This window comes from Natator depressus, chromosome 17 (assembly GCF_965152275.1).
Source record: "Natator depressus isolate rNatDep1 chromosome 17, rNatDep2.hap1, whole genome shotgun sequence".
NCBI lineage: Eukaryota > Metazoa > Chordata > Testudines > Cheloniidae > Natator > Natator depressus.
In genome coordinates this window covers 11,168,686-11,191,555 of record NC_134250.1, presented here as the reverse complement: position 1 = coordinate 11,191,555, position 22,870 = coordinate 11,168,686, and the positions used below count along the sequence as shown (strand labels likewise).

Here is a 22,870-nt window from a genome sequence, read left to right as displayed (position 1 = left end):
GACCTGATTTAGAGAGCTCTTAATTTAAAACCAAAGTATCCAATTCTTAATCCCACAGGGCTGAGTAGCATCTGAAACATGGGGTAAGATTTTGCTGTGTTCATATCTGCCATTCCATTTTCTTCAAACATCAAACTTCACAAGCAATTCTCATTTTCTCACCAATAATAACTGTGGAACTTTGCAGCTCACATCCATAATTCAGCTGACAAACTTTTGAGAGATTCAATGTGTTCCAAAAGACACATCATATTTGATAAACTATTTAAGGCCAGATCCTCAACTGGTGCAAATCAGCATGGCTCCATTCAGTAATGGTGATTGAGACCAGCTGAAGATTTGACCCTTAATATTAAGTTATTTAACATCTTTGATCAAAACCTTTGAGTGCTCAAATGACAATGGGATTATATAAATACTGAGATTAATAGAAGATTATTTATAATAATTACATAGTGCAGATTATTACTCTTATAATTATGCTGAAATTAGACAAAGGTTTCTGACCGGGAGAGGAGTGATATTCTGGACCAGCTTTCCCAAGGGAATGGGGGGCCCACCTGTGACAGCTATTAGCAAATATCTCCAACAGCTGGAGATGGGACACTAGATGGAGAAGGCATTGAGTTATTACAGAGAATTTTTTCTCTGGTGTCTGGCTGGTGGGACTTGCCCACACACACAGTGTTTAACTGATCACCATATTTGGGGTTGGGATGGAATTTTCCTTTGGGTCAGATTGGCAGAGACCCTGGGGGCTTTTTCACCTTTCTCTGCAGGATGGGGTCTTGGTCATTGCCTGGTTTGAACTAGAGAAAATGATGGATTCTCTGAAAACCTGAAGTCTTTAAATCAAGATTTGAGGACTTCAGTAACTCAGCCAGAGGTTATGGGCCCATTACAGGAGTAGGTGGTGTGTGTAGGAGGTCCGATTAGATAATCATGATGGTTCCTTCTGCCTTGGCAAATCACATCAGCCCAGATCCACAAAAGTCTGAGTCTATTCATAAAAAGGCTTGTCAGAATTAATATTTTTAATAATTTTGATAGATAATATCAATGTTTCTTTAAGAATTTTTGTTAATTTAAATTTTCACAGTTGTGCAAAATTGTTTTGTAAGCATTTTTTCCTATTTTCATTGATTTAAAAGTTCACAGTTGCAGGAAATTGTGAGGGGTGAGACAATCGGGGGGGGTCAGATAATTTTTTAATAGATGTTGAGATTCAAAAAGTTAAAGCTTTATAACTGTTAAAATACAAAGTGTCAACATCACATGTCAAATTATACCAAGTACATATCCTTAAATTAAACTCTAAGATCTCAACCCACACTTTTTTTATTTTGCCCATCTATAAATTTTTATTATTATTGATGGAAATATTTTTCATCTCCGTGTGTGTATGCAGCAAAATTGACGTTTACCAACATTTACCAATAAATCTAATCCTTCCAAGCCTATTCATAATGTAGATTTTCATAACTGCAATTATTAACATGCTATAGCATTCAATACTATGATCTCTTTATTAAGGCAATGATTATTGCAATCATATATAGTCAAATGTTTTTATGATCTTTTTTCTTAGCAACTGAGACATGAATATATAGATTTTTTTCATATATTCACAATACTTTTGCTCATTTTTTTAATTAAAGGTTTTCTTTGATATTCAAAAAAAGTTCCAGTAATCATTAGAAAAAATGGTTCAAACCAAGGTCCCAGAAAATGTTCAAGGAACCTGAATAAAATGCATTGCCGGGTGGAAAAGAAATAAAACACACATCTCTGACAAGCACAATACTTAGTTTACAATAGGTGGTAGTTCTCTACCACTTTTCATTCAAAGATTTCAAAGTGCTTTACAAGGGACCAATTTTACAGATGGGAAAACTGAGGCACAAAACGGGCTGGTCCAGGTCCCAAGAGATAATTAGGGGCTTACATACCTTTTGTGGATCTGGGCTGATATGATTTGCCAAGGCCACAGGGTAGTGGCAGAACCTGGAGCAGAATCCAGGTCTCCCAGTTCCCCATTCAATGCCCTATCTACCTACACATGGATATTCACACTTTTGTTTATGGGGCAGAGGGAAAAAAACACCTATTTCCAACCTCAGAGGCTTTATCCATTATATGGATGTCAAGGGGGACAGAACTTGCAGAGATTAGTGCTAAATACCAATGACTCCGGAAGGTTAGGGTATTACTGGTAACAGGTTGAGGGGAAATCATATTTAACAGGATAGTGCTACCAGTGTCTTATCTCTACCCTTAGCAGGGAAACTGTAAACACCTGCATTTCTTTGTTTCAGCTAATCACAGAAAAGTGTCCTTCTGGCAGCGTACGCCTCTTTTTTTTTTCCCAGCCTTCCCCCCCTGCAGTGGTGTAATGGTGGCATTGAAATAATGCAACACCCGATGAGCTACATCATGGCTCTGAGATCCACTGGAAAATGGCGGTGGCTAGAAGCAGCTGTAGAAGCTGAGTGCAAATGGATGGAGGCATTGTGCCCAAACACTGTATAACGCGCCCTGTTCTGCTCTCACTTAAAATCATTTTACACTGCTCTATTTCCACATACTTCAGTGGAGTCACTCCATATTTAGGTAAGCTGTGTAAAACAGTGGGAGAGGATCCAAGTCCAATGTATCTAGGAGCACCGAGGGTGGTTCACTCAACAGCGATACCTGCTACACCTGCCTCCAAAAGGTGTCATGTTTGCTCCTTAGTGATGCCCATCAGGTGTCTGGGGAGAAGGGTCTGGCCAGACTCAACCCCTTTGGGCTATGCAGTGCCGCTGGTAGTGCTAGCAGGCCTTGCTCTTCCACTCGGAGCACAAAGAGCCACATTACGATTGCCTCTTGTGTCAGGGCACTGTTGGAAAGGGACTACCAGCACCCTCTGTTTCCACCCACCAGTATGGAAAGCCATGAGTTAGCCTTATGTTTGCCACCTGTTTATTGAGCATGCAAAGAACGCACAAGACATCTAACATATGCAGAAGAACAACTTCAATCTAAAAAACGCTCAGCACAGCTCCCACTGAGTTGACTAAGAGGGAAGCTTTTTATTGTCGTTATTTATTTACTGCAGATGGACTTCCCAAGAGTTTCACAAACATTTAACCTACAGACCAGATTTGGTGCGTGGACTGGAGATAAATGGGAGGGGGGAGCCGTGAGGGGGAGCTCAACTATATTGATTACATCCACTCTCGTGTACAGTTGCCAACTCTCTCGATTCCATCGTGAGCCTCTCAATGTATTATATTTTCCAGAAAGCCTCAGCTCAAGTCTGGTGATTACAGGAGAATCTCAGCTTTCATTAAAAAAAAAAGGCAATTTCTAGCCCTCACAGCTGTAGAGAAAATCTTGGAAACGTGATGCAAGTATGATCTAAAGGCTTAGAAACCAGAAGATGAATCAAATGGACCCCAAATGCATCACTCTCATGATTTTAAAGCTAATCTCATGATATGTTTTGGAGGAATGACACAATTTTTGAAAGTTTGGGGTTGACAAGCACTGCTGTGTCCAGCCATCAGTTGACATGCACAACAGTATGAATGCTATGCTTCTCTCTTTTTCACAGAAGAGGAGCAGAGGGGTGAAAAGAGGTACAATAATAAATCCTTATTCCCTGCAAAATAATTTAACATTAAATCCTATCTTCCCGAATCGGGCTGGATTAATAAAAAATGGGAGTCTCGCAGACTCTCTGTTTTAGCTTCCTTTCCCCTATTCATAGGTCCAAAAAAAGAATGAACCCTGTCCATTTGTTTAAAAAGTTTCAAATGTCAGAAGTGAATTTTAGCACAGGCAGTGTGATGTGTGTAAATTAGCCCCAAATCCAGTGTCCCTTAATAGAGTTGTCAGAAAAGTACATTGTAGGCAAATTGCAAAAATACTCCACTGGAGCAATAATGCAAATGTACAACTCACAAAAAGTAAGTGTTTCTGTTAGTGGGAAAGCAGCGGAGTGCCACTAGCAAGCATTGCCACTGACATATAAAAATGCCATTTGATTTTTCCATGAACTGTGTATTTCAGTATTGCCCGAGTAAGTCTAGAAAAACATCACTTTTGACAATTATATTAAAAAAATAAGGAATAAGAAAGACATGGTGAGATCTGCTAATCGGAAATTTGTCTTGTGTATATAAATGTTCACTTTAAACTACTGGAATCAATATGAAAAAGACATTCCTTAGTAGCAGAAGAGTCTTTTACCCCTGTTCTCATATGACAGGGGACTTATCCTTTTAGATGTCTATTAGCCCCCGATTAATTAACAACACAGATTGGTTGAACAGATTTGGGATTCCTGTTTAGGAATGCTACAATTCCCATGGCAGTCAGAAAAGGAAATCAGACTGTTAGAGTGTATAATTAATGGGATAGAGGATATGGTTGAAAATATGTGATTATGTACTTGGAGTACACCCACACCTGCAATATCAGGATCTGTTCTAATCACACCATCTCAAAAAACTTACAGTAGAAACAGAAGGGAGGTTGAGATGGGCAATGAAAATGATTGAAGAGATGGAGATGCTTCCTAATGAAGAGAGAAATATCAGGACTGGGATTGTTCAGGGTAGAGAGAAAACATAATAGAGGCATAAAACAATGAATGGCATGGAGAAGGTAAATTGGGTGCTCTTATTTCTCATAATACAAAAACAAAGGGGCATTCAATGACAATGAAGTACAATGCAATCTAGAAGAGTAAATGCCAGTGTACACAAACCATAACTAACCTGTGAAACTCATTGCCACAAGATATCATTGAAGGCAGGATTAGTAGGATTGAAAAAAGCAATAAACATTTTTGTGGCAAATGAGAACATCCACCATGACATTAGTCAAGATATATGAAGGGATATAAACTCCCATAATTCCTGTGCGTTAATGCTTGGTTTCGGACTTGATTTAGGAAGAAATTCCCTTTATGGATCGTCTTCCATAATTCCATGATCTTCCAGTATACGGTATCTTGTATTTCTCTGAGGTGTCTTATTTTGGCCAGTGTCAGACCTATTTTTGGATAAAGGAACCTTGGGTCTGATCAAGTGTGAAAATTCCTCTGTTCCTAATATATAAAAAAGCACAGCCTTTCTTACTGTATTAGCAATGGGTGAACCTCCAAATATTCATAGGCCAGATTCAGATCAGATAAGTGCTGAAATGTCTGAACACTTATGGCATCTGTAGCCTATTCTAACTGCTTGTGTCTGCAGAATTTTGTGTAGAATTTTCACAAGAACAATTAGTTTTGCGCTTGCTTCTGGCCACAGTGGAATTACCATGAGAACCTTATAACACTACATTTCCTAGCAAGATACCAGAAGTGAGAAAATATCTGAACATTCAGAACCTCAAAATAGATATGGTTCAAATTTGGTTCCTAAACTAGCTAAAGTCACGTTTCTTTCCACCAGGCCTGAAAATAGCCACTCAAGAAGGAGATGGCTCAAAGTCATACCAGATATGTTAATTTGTTAGCGGTGAAGTCCTCCCACTCAACCCTAGTCTGGGGTGGCACAAGAGGGCTTGTGGAGATGGTTGGGAAAGAATCCGCCCCCGAACACGTTCATTAATTATTTTACAATAATGCATAAATGCCCCATATTACTAGGTGCTGTACATGCCTGTAATAAAAAGACCCTGACCCAAAGACCTTACAATCCACAAAGCACTGGCATCAGCAGTACAATGGTGGTTGTTGCAACCCAAAGGTCACATTAACCCTGGCAGCTGGTGTTACACCTCTACTTTGCGACAAGTGGATCACGCAGACCTCCAGCTCCTGCAGACCACCTCATCCCATCCCTAAATCTCATTCTACTCGGCTCTGTAGCAGTCTAGAGACATGGTCCCCAGCCCAGTCACCAGAAATCCTGTACCCTTCCATGTAGTTCCCCTTGGTGTAATTCTAAGTCCCCCATAGCCATGGCACAAGGGGGCAAGATTTGCCTCTGGGGCTGTCATGCCAAAAAGTATAACATACTAGAGTTGGTGCAACTTGCAGAGATGAGTGAGTGAGACTGTCTCTGCCTTGGCGCATTTACAACCTATAGGCCAGAATTTTAATGGGTGTAAATCAATGTAGATCCGTTCACTGTAATGAGGATCTGGCCCTATTAATCTAATTCCCTCCTGATGGTAGTGGTAGGCCTCTGTCTTGTAAAGTGTCTTGTAGTGCTCTATAAATGTTTAATAGCAATGATATGAGTAACAGATATTTTTAACACCCACACATCATTAACATGTGCACAGTGAGGTGTGTTTGGTTTTTTTTGAAGGATTTGTATGTACTGCTTCTCCTGAATAGCTTTGAAAATTTGCTTGTAGTTAGTGTCTCCACAACACTAAGTTACACATAGTATCAAGAAATGTGAGAGCACATTTAATCCCCACCGTCTCTAAAACATTCAGCGCTTAGCATCCCATTGTGCCTTGACAGTGCTAAAAATCAGACCTGAGGCATTTACAGTTCTGATTTTCTTTCATGCCATAAAGAATTGGATACAAGGAAAAGCAGGCTGATAATATGCTTCTAAAATGACAGCAGTTGACAGGCACTAGTCACTTTTCCTATTGACCACAAAACAAAAAAATCACATTAGGCATGCATTAGTACCATTTAAAAAAAAAAAGACACTGGAGATTCTATCCTCCCAGCCAAGGGGTAACCACAGAAACCTTTGGGGAATACTACTCACTTTTTTCAGGCTTCAGAGATGACAACCTGAAGAAGAGGCATTGTTGACTGACAGGTGAATTTTGTTCCCTTTCAGGGCTGTTACTAAATTATGTTGCGCACCGCAGACTTGGGTCAATACCACAATGTAGTTACAGAACAGCAGGATTTTACAAATGCAGCGTTCTTGGCATGAAGGTGAGGTTCTATTTTGTATCCTAAACTAAATGAAATGGGATGCCTGAGCAACATTATTTTTAGAAAAAAAAACCCGTCTGTCTCCCACATTTCTCCTCTCCTTTGTCAGCTCTTTGAAGACAAATGTAGTCAGCTTGGAAATGATTTCAAGACCTAACAAAAATAGATTTTGGCTTGCAGCCTGTCTTTTGGATATAGATGGTCATTTTCTTGAGGCTTTATGGTTGGGGGGGGGAGGGTAAGGATTAATATAATGAAATGTAGGCTCAATCAGAGCACAGAAGGGTGAAAACAAACTAGTGAGAAAGGGAAAAGTCACAAAGTTGATCCAGCCTCAGGCCTGAAGTTAAGCTTTAATTTGTGGCTCGTGTCGGGTGTAAAGCTCTAAATGATTGAACTACTCTGCAGAACATCTGTCATCACCACTACTGCAAAAGTGAATAGCAAGCTCGCCCCATAGTTTCCAATATGGGTGGGGGTTTTCGTTTGAGTTGTCAGAAATCAAATGAAGGACGCACAAAGGTGATGTTTCCAACCACTCCACCCTCCCAATTTGGGGCAATGAGAATATTCCACCAGACAAATCTTATCGTTGTTGCCTAGGATCAGAAATATACTGTTGGTGATGGATTTCATGTTAAAGTGGAAAATCACAACACCATAAAGAGAGCTTACAAGAAAAATCTTTCTGCTACAGAGCCTGATGCAAAGTCCACTGGCTCCCATTGACTTTGATGGACTTTGGATCAGGCCCCGAAGAAGGCACTCGCTTGGCTGTCCCAGCTGTTGCACAGTGTTCTCTGGTGGTTGATGCAAATGCAAGAAAAACAGGTGGCTTCTCCAGCACGCTTTCCTCTCTTCTTCTTTTTTTATTTAACAAAAACAAAGCTTTTCTAAGAAGAGTTATCGAAATAGCTCATTTACTTGAAACAACCTAAGAGACAGGTCTGTGGGAGATAAGCTGATAATTGACTTTTCCGGCAGTTACAATATTATGTTCAGATATGACTCATCTAGAATCCAGTAGATTGGCTTTCAGGGTGCCTTTTGGTTTAGATCGATGGGAGGAGGCACTGTAGGAGTGGTGGTTATTCTTAAAGCAGAATTAGAATTCTTGCTGAAGCATTTTGGTCAAGCCTGCAGTATACCTGGCAGCAGGGCACACTTATGACAAAGGTTAAGGACCCTGGAGGTATGACCTCAGGCAAAGTGATGATGCCCAGTAAGGATCTGGTGCTACACCACTGAAGATCGTGAAAATTTTTCAATTCACTTCAATGGGAGCAAGATTGTGGTTTAGCTCATTCATGATAAGCTTGGTGGTTGGCTCAGTTCTAGGCACAAGTCAAAGTTTATACACTGAGAAAATAACAAAGTCAAGCCTCAGAGAGGCTTTTACTTGTTCAGATGGAGGGAGGGAAGGGAGATACAGGGAGGAATATAAAATGCCTCAGCTTCAGAATTAAAATTCAGGGCTTTAACTATCCGGTCGGTCAATTTTGGGTACAACTCCCTCTGAAATCAATGGAAGCTATAGGTTTACAATTCATGGGGCAATCATGCCTCAGGAGCTCAGAAAGCTGGATATCCCATAAACCTAAATAAACAAAAAGGAAGGATTGTGATACAGGGACAAATGGACTTCTCTTCATCAGCTAACATAGGGCTAGATCCTTAGCTGGTAAAAACCAGTATAGCTACATAGGGCTAAATCCTACAGTTCCTGTTCACACCTAAAGTCAAACTGTCATGCCAAGTTGCAGTGGGGGAGGTTTAGGTTGGATATTAGGAAAAACTTTTTCACTAGGAGGGTGGTGAAACACTGGAATGCGTTACCTAGGGAGGTGGTAGAATCTCCTTCCTTAGAAGTTTTTAAGGTCAGGCTTGACAAAGCCCTGGCTGGGATGATTTAATTGGGGATTGGTCCTGCTTTGAGCAGGGGGTTGGACTAGATGACCTCCTGAGGTCCCTTCCAACCCTGATATTCTATGATATTCTATGATTCAAAGGGATTTTTGCCTGTATTAAGACTGTAGCTCTTGGACTCATTAACATTCCCAGGAATGCACTTTAATTAACCCCAGTGAACACAGTGCTCATGAGACAGAATAATAGCCTTGGTTTGAGCCTGGTATATTGCAAACAAGTGCCATGAAAGCTATCACACACAGCACTACCAATGCACCTCAGCCCCTTCTATGTTAGTTTGGTTGCATTGTCCATTGGTTTTCCCAGCCATGTCCTCCCTTTTGCATAGCAGAAAAGCAAAATCATTTTTCCTTGTGGCTCAAGCAATGATCTCAATTTAAAAATATTTGGCTAACAACTGTGAATTGGTAGCAGTTGACTATTCATACAGCCTCCTGGGACCACACTCTGTCAAACACTGTATAGAGTTGACAGTTGCTAAGTATTTTCATTTATTTTTACTTTTGTAATGATGTATTTTAAACAATTATATTTAAGATCAAATTAAGGTTGCATTTTTTCCAAACCCACCCCTGGTTGCATGAGTTGGACAAAAACAAAATGTTGCTTTAAATATTTTTAAAAATATGATATTTTTAACTCTAACATCCCCTTTCCATAGAAATTAGTATATCCTATGAGTATTACCAGTAAGAAACTAATGATAATAAGAAACTCTCAGTGAATTCCCATTGCAAGCTTTTGGGCAGGAAATCATTTGTTTTTTTTAAAAGTTGATATTTTTTTTTCAGAGAGGCTTTGATGTAAATGTATAGAGCCAGATCCTCAGCTGATGTAAGATGGCATAGCTCCACTGATCTATGCCAGTTTATCTCAGATAAGGATCTGGCCCTCACACCTTGATTTTGAGGTGCTAAGCACCCATAACTCCAGTTGAAATCAATGGAAGATGCAGGTGCAGCACATCAGTGTGGGGTTCACTTCATCTTCTTTGTCTTAATTGTAATTATTTCTTTCCCCTTTTGTAAAAGGGCCCTCCTACCCAACTCATTAGTGAAGTTTAATCCCTGAGTAACGCTGCCACGTTGATACTTTAAAGGGTGACAGATGCAGACACAAGTCTTGTGAGTAATGGATCTCAAATGAATTATTATACTTTAAACACAATATAAAGTCAGTCAGCAAACTGGAAGTGGGATGGGAGCAACACAATTTCTCCACACAGCCAAGGGCAAATGCTGCAGCTGGCGAAGAATGCCTAACTGAGTTTACTTTTTTCCCCCTATTATTTTTGAAGTGAAGAGGCTGTATAATTTAATCTGCCCACCAAGTTTATCTTAACACAGGTATCATGTTAAAGTTTTTAAATAATTCTGAACGCTGATCTAAGCAAAGCAGAAAAAATTTATGCAGAGATATCAGGCAGCAAAAATATACAAAATCCCTGAACTGTCATGTCAATGTTAAAATATATGCGTTTACACACTACACACTGTATGGAGGTGTTGGTATATAGTATACAACATAAGCAGTGTTACAATTGGTACTAAATTAATGTACTTAAAAGTAAATGGTGATGTTACCAAATAGCAACAGAGCTACAACCCAATTGAGTTGTGAAGTCAGCATTTAACTTGTGCAAATCTGATCATAACAGCTCTCTAATTGGGTAGTCCATTTATACAAGGCTAATTTGTTATCATAAGTAAATGTCAGTCAAGAGGATCATTTACAGACCATCGCCCTGCCCTGTAGGAAGGCATGGCGAGAGATCACACCAAAGGTAACAATAACTTAAAGATCGTTCAGCTTGAGATAGAGTAGTGACTTGGCAAGTGTTAAAATGACAGGTTTGTAACATTCAGTGTGCTGGAGTGATATGTAGGGTTTATGAAAAACAACACTCAACACCTTTTATAGGTCAGTGATCCAATAACTTGATTATCACGGAGAATGAACCCACACCACTATGGAATAAACGCAGACATGCATATACATGATGCGCTGTGTATACAGAGTATTGTGTATCATCAAGACACATAGAGTGCATGAAACCTGTCACATACCTTCAAAAACAACAACGGAAAGAGACATCTACAAAAAGTCATCTGGAGGCAGGAAAGTCTTTTAGTACAAGGTAAATCACATTAGTGTAACGTACATCTCTTTGATGTTAGAAACTCAAAATAAGACACAGCAAATGATGTGCAATTTCTGAAAAACAATATGGTTGTGTTGCTACAAGCTGAAGTTTTCCAAGAGACTGTTGGAGAAAATGCAAGATGAATGGATTTGCACATCCCACAGAAGCTAAACATGAGAGCAGTTTCTGTGTGCAATAAAATACATTGAACTGACAATACCCTAAACAGCCAAAGTGTCGTAAGAGTCGCATACCAAAAATTATTAGATTCTATTTATACGGTATAGTGGGGCTTTTGAAACTGCTTAAAGAAACAGTGCTTCCTAATTTGCCTTGCCATGCTATAAAACACACACACATACGATCCATTCCTACTTTTTAAGTATAATATTTCCTAGCTGCTCTGGGAAGGGCATCTCAGCAGCAAACTGCAATCTTCACAAACAATGCAGCTAAGCCCTGCATGCTTGAGATGGCATGGATAAATGTAATAAATCAAACAGCCGTTTGGGTCTGTAAGGTATGTTAATGCCCCAATGTCTGCAAAAAGTTGTCTGGTTATTATTTGTGTGATGGCCAGCGTATGAATGGCTTCCAGAAGAAGATAATTCAACTATATAAGAAAAAGAAGAAGAAAAACTCACCTTTCTTTTATGGTCAAGGAACTCCTATTATTGTGAGGCAGAGTCTTAGACAATCCAGTGAAATATTAGAAAAAGCTGTAATGCATATCTGAAAACCTGATAAATCCTGCTCTCTTTGCCCTTCCCCACTAATCCTTCTTCTGCCTCCCAGATTTCAGTACACAGAGCTGTAATCCTCCTGAGTACCCCCTCAGTGCTCTGCCTGTATCTAAGCTCTGCACTTCAATACCTCCAGCTGTTTATATCAGTAACTAACCAAGCAGCAAGAGATCATATCCTGTCTGCACATGCTCACTGCTCACCAGTCTTTGCTGCTGCCAAGCTGGGAGATCTCCAGGGTCCTAGTGACTCAGACCAGTGTTCAGGAGCTAGGATTTGAAAATACCAGAGATGTTTGTTTTTAGAGTGTTGTATTTGGTGTGGGGGGTTGGGGAGGGCAGAACAGGGAGAAATAACCCATGCTCTTGTGCATGTAAAATTGAAGGGAAGTAATGACACGCACAGTATGTCGTACTGTGTCAAAATAAGCAGCCATGATCTGTGTGCTTTGCTTTCCCTTTTCAAGTGAGCTGTAAAAGTTCCCCTCCTTCACATTTGTTTTATAGAAATCTATAGACTTCGTTCACAGCTATAGACTTCTACCTGTAGACCTGTCCAGGAAGGCAAATCTAATCATCCGCAACACAGAAGATCTAATACTATCATCTGAAGGGAGGCTTTTTTATGCCTCTTTTCCACTAGGATCAGATCTGTTTTGGTGCCAGTTTTTCCTAGATGCATTCCCAACAGGTGAGAGAGAAATACAGGTACATGGTTCTGCAGAAATTGTTCCAACACAGGCTCAGAGATTTCAGACAGCATCTTGTAATTCAAGGCACAGGTGGATGGAAGTAAATTATTTATAAATGTGAGAGCTGAAAGACAGTTCACTGGCTGTCCATAAGATTGACTGATCGGCAATATCATCTTCACTGTGTATTTGGTGCCCCTTGTCCTGTTTGTTCAAATGGTATTAAAACAACGCCTGTGTTCAATGAGAGATTGGGAGTGAGCTCCAAATTCAGCTCTGCACCTGGATTTGGACCACTCCCGAATTCAAGCATGTTTGGATCAGACCATTATAGCTGTGGACGTTACATGCAAAATTCAGATCCAATTTTGGATCTGGATTTCAAATAATTAGGGTGATTAGATGTCCCATTTTTAAAGGGACAGTCCTGTTTGTTGGGACTTGTTCTTATATAGGCGCCTATTACTCCCCCCCCCCCCATCCCGTTTTTCCACTATTGCTGTCTGGTCATCCTACAAATGACCCGTATCGCCTCTTATCCTCAACGCTCGGGTGTTCAGATTTCTAATACAGGATTACATTCCTTTCTAATTAGGGTTGCCAACTTTGGTTGGACAAATTCCTGGAGATTTCATTCCATGACATCATCTTTCATTAAAGATTAATCTTTTAATTCCTGGCGATGCCAGGACAATCCTGGAGAGTTGGCAACCCTATTTCTAACCAAGAAAAAAAATCCAAACACTATACCTGTAACTTTAATTAGAGAGGATAGTCAGGATCTCTGGTGCTGCTTAGGGTATAAGTCTGTCAATCTTCTTCATGTTGCTTATTGCCTTACTCTGTGACTAGCCCATTAATTTCAGTGGCGCTATTTCAGCAGAAAGCACACCAACAGCAGACCCCTAACACCCAGTCCCGAGTCTCTGAATTAGAGAGAGGCGCAAGCTGGCAAATTGTACTTGTATTTCAGTCACCACACAACTGGTCAAACCCATGGTTTTGTTTGTTCATTATAAACATTTGCAAAATATTCCAGTCCTGATGCAGATCTGGATTTCAAACACACCTGAAGTTTGGAGCTATGACCTGGGCTCATCTCTGTGCAGTATATTGCAAGATTTTGTCCAGAGGTCTTCCAGGCATACACAGATTTTGTGTTGGCTTTTTGCACCAAACGGGAATTTCACCATCTGTGTGCTGTAATATTTAGACCCAGGAACTCTCTTGTTTGGTCACTTCTAGGCAAACAAGGTTGGTGCTGTAATTATTTGACTTTGGTTTACTTTTTTAATATTTATTTTCAGACTAAAGGTTTGGGGGATGGGAGGATTGTTTGGTTTTTTTGTTTTGTTTTGTTTTTAAAGCAAACAAATGCAGGTATTTCTACTACTGTTAACTGCACCCAGGAAAACAATTGACAGAAATGGCAAAGCCAGAGGAAGAATCACATTTCTGTTGATTGCATTTTGTGGGCTGGATCCTCAGCCCCAGTTAGAATCCCTTTACAGAGCTGCAGTGGTACAGATGGCCCTTAAACCAGGCCTAATTGGGATGCTTGGGGGAATCCTCAGCTGGTGTTAGGACAGCTATGTTTGATTTATGTCATCAGCTCTTCTGTCCCTGGTGTGCAGGTCAGGGAAAGGCAAGGCTGGGCCTTTCTAAGCAGCATAACTTAGAGCACCCCTGAGGCTGTTCAAATTTATGTCAAGAATGTTTAGGCCCAGGCACCCTATGGGTTGGGGAAGTTGAAAAGTGGCTTCCTATTCTCTCTCTCCAGCTGAGCTGAGCATAAGCTCATGCACCAGATGACCTGGTTCTATAGTTTGTATTTGTTTTCAGTGTAAAGCAAAGGTCATTTTTCTAGGTAAAGTCAACTTCCATTTCTCTGTGAATTTCTATACATCTGGGATGGCAGCAGGATCTAGTGGATATGGCACTGGACTGGGATCCAGGAAATTTGGGTTCTATTCCTAGTTCTGCCGCTGAGTGTCTGTGTGACCTTGGACAAGTCACTTCACCTCTTTGTACCTCTGATTCCCCTCCCACCCTTGGTCTGTCTTGTTTATTTTGATTGAAAGATGTTCAAGACATCTCGCTATGTGTAGGTACTGTACATGTAGGTACTATACATAATAAGCTGGTTGGATCCTTTAGGGCAGTGGTTCCCAAGCTTGTTCCACCGCTTGTGCAGGGAAAGCCCCTGCCGGGCCAGGCCAGTTTGTTTACCTGCCGCATCCGCAGGTTCAGCCGATCGCAGCTCCCAGTGGCCGCGGTTCGCTGCTCCAGGCCAATGGGAGCTGCTGGAAGTGGCGGCCAGTATGTCCCTCAGCCCGCGCCGCTTCCAGCAGCTCCCATTGGCCTGGAGCAGTGAACTGCGGCCACTAGGAGCCACGATCGGCCGAACCTGCGGACGCGGCAGGTAAACAAACCGGCCCAGCCCGCCAGGGGCTTTCCCTGCATAAGCGGCGGAACAAGCCTGGGAACCACTGCTCTAGGGCTATTGTAATACAAAAAAACACTTACTATCTCCATGAAAACGACAAAATCCACCTAGTTATCCATGACAAGATGAGCCCATTTTTTTCTACCATAAAAATCTTTAGACTGTTGGTGAATTTTATCTCAATGAATAAATTTGCAATTTGTTGTAAAAAACAAAAACACCACCACCTGCTTTCAAATGTGGAAACTCAAGAAGCAAAGATTAAGGATTTCTAGCAGTTATACCATTCACATCAAGTTTGACAATCCTTCAGACTTGATAAGATGTGAAACTGAACTGCTAGAATCCGTTTGCTGATATTAACATGTCAAACATTTGTTGAGGTTTAGCATAGTGACAGGGCTACAATTTCACAGTGAGTTTCTGGATTTTGAGTAGCAAAGTACATGCAGGATAGTCTAAATATACAATATCCTGTATTTTTTTTACCCTTAAGCCATGGAAGAAGCCAGTGCTATGGTTCATTTTAGCAAATAAATAGCAATCTCTGAAGGGGTGTTGAACCCTCACTGAACCTCGTTAAGTCACAGTAAAGACCAGTAGCGTAGCAAATTTTGTGAATAAGAAAGTGAGTGAAAAAGTACATTAAAAAAAGCAAACCAATGATGATGCATCACAAACACGTACTAGTTTGATTTGACAAGTTTTAGTTTGTTTTTAATTTTTTTGGATAGCGCTGCATAGTAGTCTAGCAAAGGCTCTGAGGGCTTAGTAACAAGAACTAAGTGCTGTCTTGCTGTTAATGCTTGACTGTAAATATGAAGAGGGAACTCCAATTAAAAAAAATTACAGACTTTGCAGGTTAGCAAAGTTAATTAGCAATGTAACTATAAAAATATAATATATGGAAATATCAGGTGTATCCTCCTCTCACTTGTGATGGATGGGTCCATAATTTCCCAACCCACCAAACCCTTAAGTTGGTGCTTAAGTGTCTAAGGGTCTAAATCAATACAAGTACACCAGTGCATATTGGTGAATCAATGAGAGGAGAGGTAAGTCATCTCATTACACAACTTTGTTTCCAAATATTTGACAAAATTTTCTTAAGAAATCCAAAAGCAGGCAAAAATCACCTGCTCCAAATTTTCATTACAAAACCAAATATCAGCAGTTTTGCAAAAAGACTTGCCATGGTTTTCAAACCGTCTAGACAAATCTGCATCTGCACCAAGTTATGAATGGATTCCAGGGAGGTGCTGTTGTTTTGATGGAAAATATGCTTTTTGCATCGTTTTGTCAAATCTACACACAATTCTTTGAAAGATTTTTTTGGTTGTTGTGCTTTGAGTTTTGGATTCAAGCAAGCCCCGAACTCAAAGACAGGTTTCACACAACATAAGTTATTGCAGTGCAAAATCTCAGCACCATTTTGATGAGTCTGTTTTGATGTCAACATTTTCAATTACTTAGATGGTGATACAACATGGCCAGCACGGGTAACATATGCAACCTGTCTGTGACTTTTGGATTCTGTTGACTCTGGGGAGGAAAAAAAAACCACTGAAGAGATCTGACTCATTTACACTAAGGGCCCTTTATACCCCTGTGGCAACATAATTTGGCCCTAATGTAAATGAGAATCACTCTTTTGGTGCATCCAAAGGTGTCAGATAGTCCCTTGGCTAAACAAAACTGCTGTCTGTCTGGAAACAGAGGCTAGATCCACATGTACCATAAATTAGGGCACTCTGTATATATCAATGCAGCTATGATGATGTACACCAGCAAAGGATCTAGCCCACAGTTTCCAGAGTCATAATCAGAACCAACTGGATTAAAATTAGCTCCGTGCAAATCAATCACATGTCTTTGATCACATCTCAATGTTCCTCCATTGTCTGTTTCAATCAGATGGGTCTTAGTGTGTGTAACTTGGCATTGGCACTGCCAAGCTGCTGCTGACCATTAGAATTCTGCATGCGCTCTCCCTTCCTCTCCTTCCTGGAAAAGAGGCGAGGATTTAGTGTTCCCACTGTAATATTTGGATTGGTGAATCTGTTCTTCAATGTGTGCATTCATACAAGGCCAAAACAGCAAATCTGGTCCTACCCTCACGCTACTCTTCCATGTGTCCCAAATGAATGATCTTTGTAATTTTCAATTTCCGTGATTGTGGAATCACCAGCCTTTAACATTTTTAGAATAAGATTATCAGTAACTGTTCATTCTTCACAGGCTGTCCAGAATTCTGTCATTTGTAGCAAACACACAGATTTTTTTCTTTAGGAAATTTAGCAATGTGGATAACTGGAGAGCCTGCAAAGTTGCCACACTTACTTCTCTTAAAACAGAAGTCTTTGCAAGATTGGGCCTTAGTTTTGTTCATTTCTCTTCTGACACAGATAAACAGGTCACAACAAAATGCTACTGTGCCTCATGGGACCCCTCTACGTTGTCACGAAGCTCTGTGAAGAAAAACTCTTTGAGGTATCAGCAAACAACGTTTCTTTTCATGACCAGTTCAATGCGGTATTTAGTAGACTTGGTGCTGAACTTGGGCAGCTGAATGTCAGAAGACTCCATAATCCTGGATAGTTTCTCTTTTCTTAGTCCGCTTCTGCACACACTGTCCATGGCTTCTAACACCATGTGAGTTTTTGGCCCAATGTGATCTCTTGTTTGTGCACAAGGGCGGTAACTATTACTAAGGGCATGTCTACAATTGCATAGAAGGTGTGATTGCAGCTAGGTAGCTATTATCCACACTCACTTTAATTTAGCTAGCATGGCTAAAAATAGCAGTAAAGACATTTCCATGGGGGCTGTGCAAGCCTACCCAATCCCCCTGCCTATGTACTCGTGGGTTAGCCCAGCCACTGCAGGATTATGAAGGGTTCACTGCTATTTTTAGCTCTGCTCGATTAAAGCTAGCGCAGATTGGCCATCCCATAATACAGTCACACCACTAGTTGCAGTGCAGACATGCTCTAAGAATGATTCAGAAGGAGAGAGGCTCAGTGCTTGTCTGTGTGCATTAGTTTAACCTCAAGTGTGCGTGTGCACTGATTTGGTTGAACCAGTGAAAAGGGTTATGTAAACACTTGTTTCAGTTTAAATCCAGTTTATTTCCATTTAGTTTAAGTTAGACTAGATCAGCAGTTGATTAGACTAGTTGACTAGACTCGTCAGACTAGAGGATCATAGTGGTCTTTACTGGCCTTAATATCTATGAATATAGAAATTAGAGATTTGAGCTAAGCCAAAATAAGATGGTCCTTATAGGGATTTGCACAGGCTAAACCAAACCTGTTTATCGAGTTTGTGTGTGGACGAGGCCTCTGGTGGGGATAAGAGACTTTACTGGTGACATACTCAGCACCTGAAAAGACCTGCACCACAACTGATAATAGGCATTTTCTATAAGAGCTAACTGCTTGCTATATAATCAGATAAATTGAACTAACAAGAAATAGCACCATCTGGTGATTTTACGTTAATGTTACACTCTCTTACACCAGTGTAACTCAGCTAACTTCAAAGGAGTCATTCCTAATTTGCACTGGTGTAATTAAATAAGGATCAAATATTACATGGTTCTGGTAAGGTCAGTGGCAGTGAAAGGTGCTTAGCTAATGACTGATTTCCTTTGTAAAGCACTTTAAGATCTGCTGCTGAAAAGTGCTGTATAAGAGCTGGATAATATTATTTATTATTAGCACCTTGCAGAAAACACTCATCATCTGTCATGACAAGCCCCAAATCCTTGCAAAAAGGAAGAATACAGAAATGTACATATAGCTGTCAATGTTTTCTCCAGCAATGAAGGTAGAGGTCGTTGAACTGGTGCAGATGCAGCTCCCTTTTACAATTAGATTATCAGGATAGTACTTTAAAAAATAGATTGAAACTTTTTTGTTTGTTTTGTTTTGTTGTTCAGACAGTTCATCCTTTTGTAAGATCCAGTGATCTTTCATTCAACAGAGGTAGTGCTAGCTATCTTTTGATACTAATATACTATTACACTGAAAAAGTAACAATCAATAAACTGTTGTAGTCAAGAAAATAGCAGGCTGAATTCTTTGAAATCTGCTTTTGGTGCATGCTGGTGTAAAGCTGGAGTGACTCCACTGAAGGCAATGGAGTTACTCCAGATTTATACTGCTGTAAATGAGAGCAGAATTCTGCCTAGTGTATCTAGTAAAGTGTTGGGTGTATGGTGAAAAACATGAAGTTGGGGTGTGGGGGGAGAATCAGTCGGCTGAAAAGCCTGGTTGTAATGAAAGCTTTTAGAAAAATACAGCATTTTCTGGTAAGTAGAAGGGAAGCTGGAAAAGAAAATCAACCTCTTCATAGAAGCTGTGATGGAAAGACCAGAGGTGGCCTTAGAAATTTCAAGGTCTTTTGCCAGCACAAATCAAGAGGACCCATTGCTGTTTCTAATCCAGGAATATGCGGGATACCAATTCACCGCCATCTGGATTTCAATTAAATTCTATGAAAAAATATTATTTTCTTCATTTTATTCTGCTTGCACATCAAGGACAATAGTTTATTTCACACAGTTTCAAGAAGCAGCAGGATTGTGCCTTCCAGGGACTGGGAATAAAGACTGAAGGTGAAATAGGCTTTGCAGGCCTTCTGCACTAAATCTACTTTTTGGAAAGAATTTGGGATTCTGACTGGCTGAGTGATAGAAGCCCAAATCCCACTGTTGGCCACACAAGATTTTAGTCTAGTTTCTAAATGAGAAATGAAAGATGATCTAGAATTTAAGTCATTGGACTGTGACTCAGGCGATAAGGGTTGGAGTCCCAGCTCTGCCATAGATTTCCTGGCCTTGGGCAAGTCATTTAATTTCTCTGTGCCATCTGTAATGTTGGGATGAAGGTGCTTCCTTTCTCTCACCCTTTGTCTGTCTTGTCTCTTTCAATGGCAAGGACTGCCTCTTATGTACAATTTTGGTTCCAATCAACCACGGTGGTTCAGCTCTTGATTTATTCCTACTGGTTCACCCGTCACTGATCATTTTTGTGCAGTTCCTTTTTAAATGCCTTAAACAGAGGTATCTATGTAGCACCTGAAGTGCTGATACAGTTTCAAGTACAGCAGTGCAAAGCCACCACTGTAAAAGGTGAAGGAGTTTGCTAAGCTTTAAGATAAATGTGAGTAACAGGGCCTTCAGGCTGGAGCTGCATTAACTCTCCTGTATTACCACTTTGCACCGTTATTAAAACAGGACTTTGAGGAAAATCTACTACTCAGAGAGAAGTTCTTTTGTTGCCTGACTTGATCTTAATTAAAAAGGAGATTGAAGCCTATTGAGCGGAGAATGTAGTTAAATAAGATGAGTTTTGTGCAGAATGCTGCTGGAATTAAGGTCATCAGTGTTTTGTTTTTGATCTTTTAATATTCAGTCTTAATCATGTGGTTTGCTAGTATTTTATAAAGCAGCAACAGAGTTAAAATGTTACACAGTCATTGTACATAACTGCTTTCATGGCCAAACTGCAGTGGATTCTTTCTAGTGGTGAATTGGGCCCAGAGTTCTTTACTGGTCCAATACATTCCACTTTATTCTGTGTTGTTTTTCAGTTTGTCTCTCACTATATCTCAGTGTAATGCCTAGCACCCCATCTTGGTGAGACCTTCTAGGTGCTACTGTAATCCAAATTATGATAACATTTTCCAGCACTCCAGTCTGAAATATTTGTATAAAGTTTAATTTAAATCACCTTCCTGGTCTCACTTTAATAAATATGTTGAGTGATGTGATTCTCTGTGGGAGACGGTATGAAGGTGGAAAGTCCCTTTGGAATTTTGGCCACAGTATTCACATACAAATTTCAATAATTAATTCTGAGTGATAAATAAAATTGGATGTATTGAGAATTGTGTTTTCCTTTAATTTTGATTCATCGGTGATTCTCTGGGCTGGATCCACAGATGCTATGAATCTGCCCAGCTCCACTGAATTCACTGTAACTATGCTGGTTTACACCACCTAAGGATTTGACCCTCGGGTTTCTTGTCTTTATTGATTCATAGGTTCCAAGGCCAGAAGGGACCATTGTGATCATCTGGCCTGACCTCCTGTATTACACAGGCCGTACTGATGAAACCTACTCCTCTAACTTCTCAAACCATGAAGCCTTAGTAGGGCTTTTAAGGTCCACTCCTCCCACAAAATCTGCTTTCAGCCTGTGCACCAGATTCTACCCTCACTTACACTTGTGTACACTCAGAATAACTCCACTGGTTTTACATGTTTACATGGGTGTAAATGAGAATAGAATTTGCCACACTGGATTAAATTTACCTCTGTGCAGAGGCTTATTAGCCACTTACGTCCACAAAAGAGGATTTAAGGGGAGTTAAGAGGCTTGGGCAGAACCCTTAGTCCCAAAGGCTGATTTTTCCCACCTACTCTCTAGAAGGCAAATCCTGGAGTCAGCCTTTACTCAGGTAAATTTCCATTCAATATGGCAGACGTTGACTTCAATGTGAGTATTGCCTGAGGTGAGGAAAGCAGGACTTAGCTGAAAAGACAGGATAGAGAGGATCTTCAGGGAATTCAGGGACATGACATGTATTTTTATTAGTAAAACTTGACAGTTGATCTTCTTGAGGCCTGACCTTTTTCTCTCAACAGTACCTCCATCAAACAAATGCCAGTGCAGATGAGATTCTGACGACTCCCTAACCATTGGTCTGGGATCCAGTTTTTCCCTCCGCTCTGGGCACCTCATCCATTCTAAAAAGCTCTGACTGCATGGGGTTCACCTCCTGGCTGGAAGAAAGGGCATAAGATCACTGCTGCTCCAGGCACTGCATCCTAAGAGGGTGAATGCCCATGGAAGTCACTGGGAGTCTTTCCACTGATTTCAGCTGGCACTGGATTGGACACTGAATGACGAGAGAGCAGCCTTCACCATCCATGGAGCTCAACCACACCGCTTCCGCTCCGCAGCTCTACCAGTTCATCTGGGCCATATGCACATACCACTGCCACTGAACTAGGGAGACAATTCAACTCACACCTTTTCGCCCCTGCTAAACGATACAAGCCTGCATCACATCCCCATGGACATTTCAGAGTCTCATGCAAAATGGCCTTCCGAGTGCGCCATATGGGAACGGTTGTCCTTTGAAGTGGACAGAGGAAGTTCAAACTAGTGAAAATCTGGCAACCCACCCAAAATTAGCAGGGGAGTTTGTGTAGCACTTGTTCCTTTTTTTTTCATTAAAAATATTGTGAACTTGTTGTTGGTCCCTTACTTCACTCATACATTATGTTGTATTACAGGTTTTGTCATGTTTCATTTACACCCTTATAAGCTCCACAGATATTTAAGTATTTTTTGAAGAGGTGCCAGCGAAACAGATGGCAATTGCACAGGCTGCTGCATGCACGAGCAGGCATTGGTGGTCTGGTTAGCATCTCTGGGAAAAGAAGCACAACTGGTGGGGCAGAAATTCGATGACAACTTGGCCTTTAAGCAGAATTGACTAGGAAAAAGACACCTGGCTCTTCTCAGAAGACACTAGAAAACTCAAGGGACTTATCTGAGAGAACTAACTTCCTGGTGTGCTATCAACTCAGCGAGACAGCACAGATGACTGTATATTTTGTTTCTTCTGTGGAATCCTTTGCTAATTTGGAATTAAGAATCATGTTTTAATGATCTCTTCGCTACTAGCAGTGTTTGCAGTTGGGGCTTTATACAAAACCCACTGCAGTCAAGTGGAGTGTTTGGATCAGGATCTTCAAGAGGGTGAAAAGCAAAGGGATTATTTTAAAATGCCTTCTAAAATTAGAGGTGCTGAGAGAGCCACTGTAAGGGGCTGGCTTGTCCCCAGTCCCTGGAGGACTTAGAGCCATACCAGTCCCTCTTTCCAGACAGTTTGTTTTCCAAGCATAGACAAAAACAGTTCCTCAGTCCATCCAGGGTTACAGCTCCCTTTGTGTCTCTCACTCCCCCCCGCTTCATGGCCTACATGACTTTTCCTTGCT

The 22,870-nt window shown here is 40.7% G+C and overlaps 1 protein-coding gene across 1 annotated transcript in view; it reads right to left on the bottom strand.

Moving 5' to 3' along the window:
- Positions 1–11,872, bottom strand: part of WSCD1 (WSC domain containing 1) — a 58,477-nt gene extending 46,605 nt beyond the window's left edge. Inside the window, exon 1 of the mRNA XM_074974927.1 lies at positions 11,621–11,872. The gene's annotated coding sequence lies outside the window, so the exon portion shown is untranslated. The remainder of the gene's footprint in view (positions 1–11,620) is intronic.
- Positions 11,873–22,870: the final 10,998 nt, after the last annotated feature.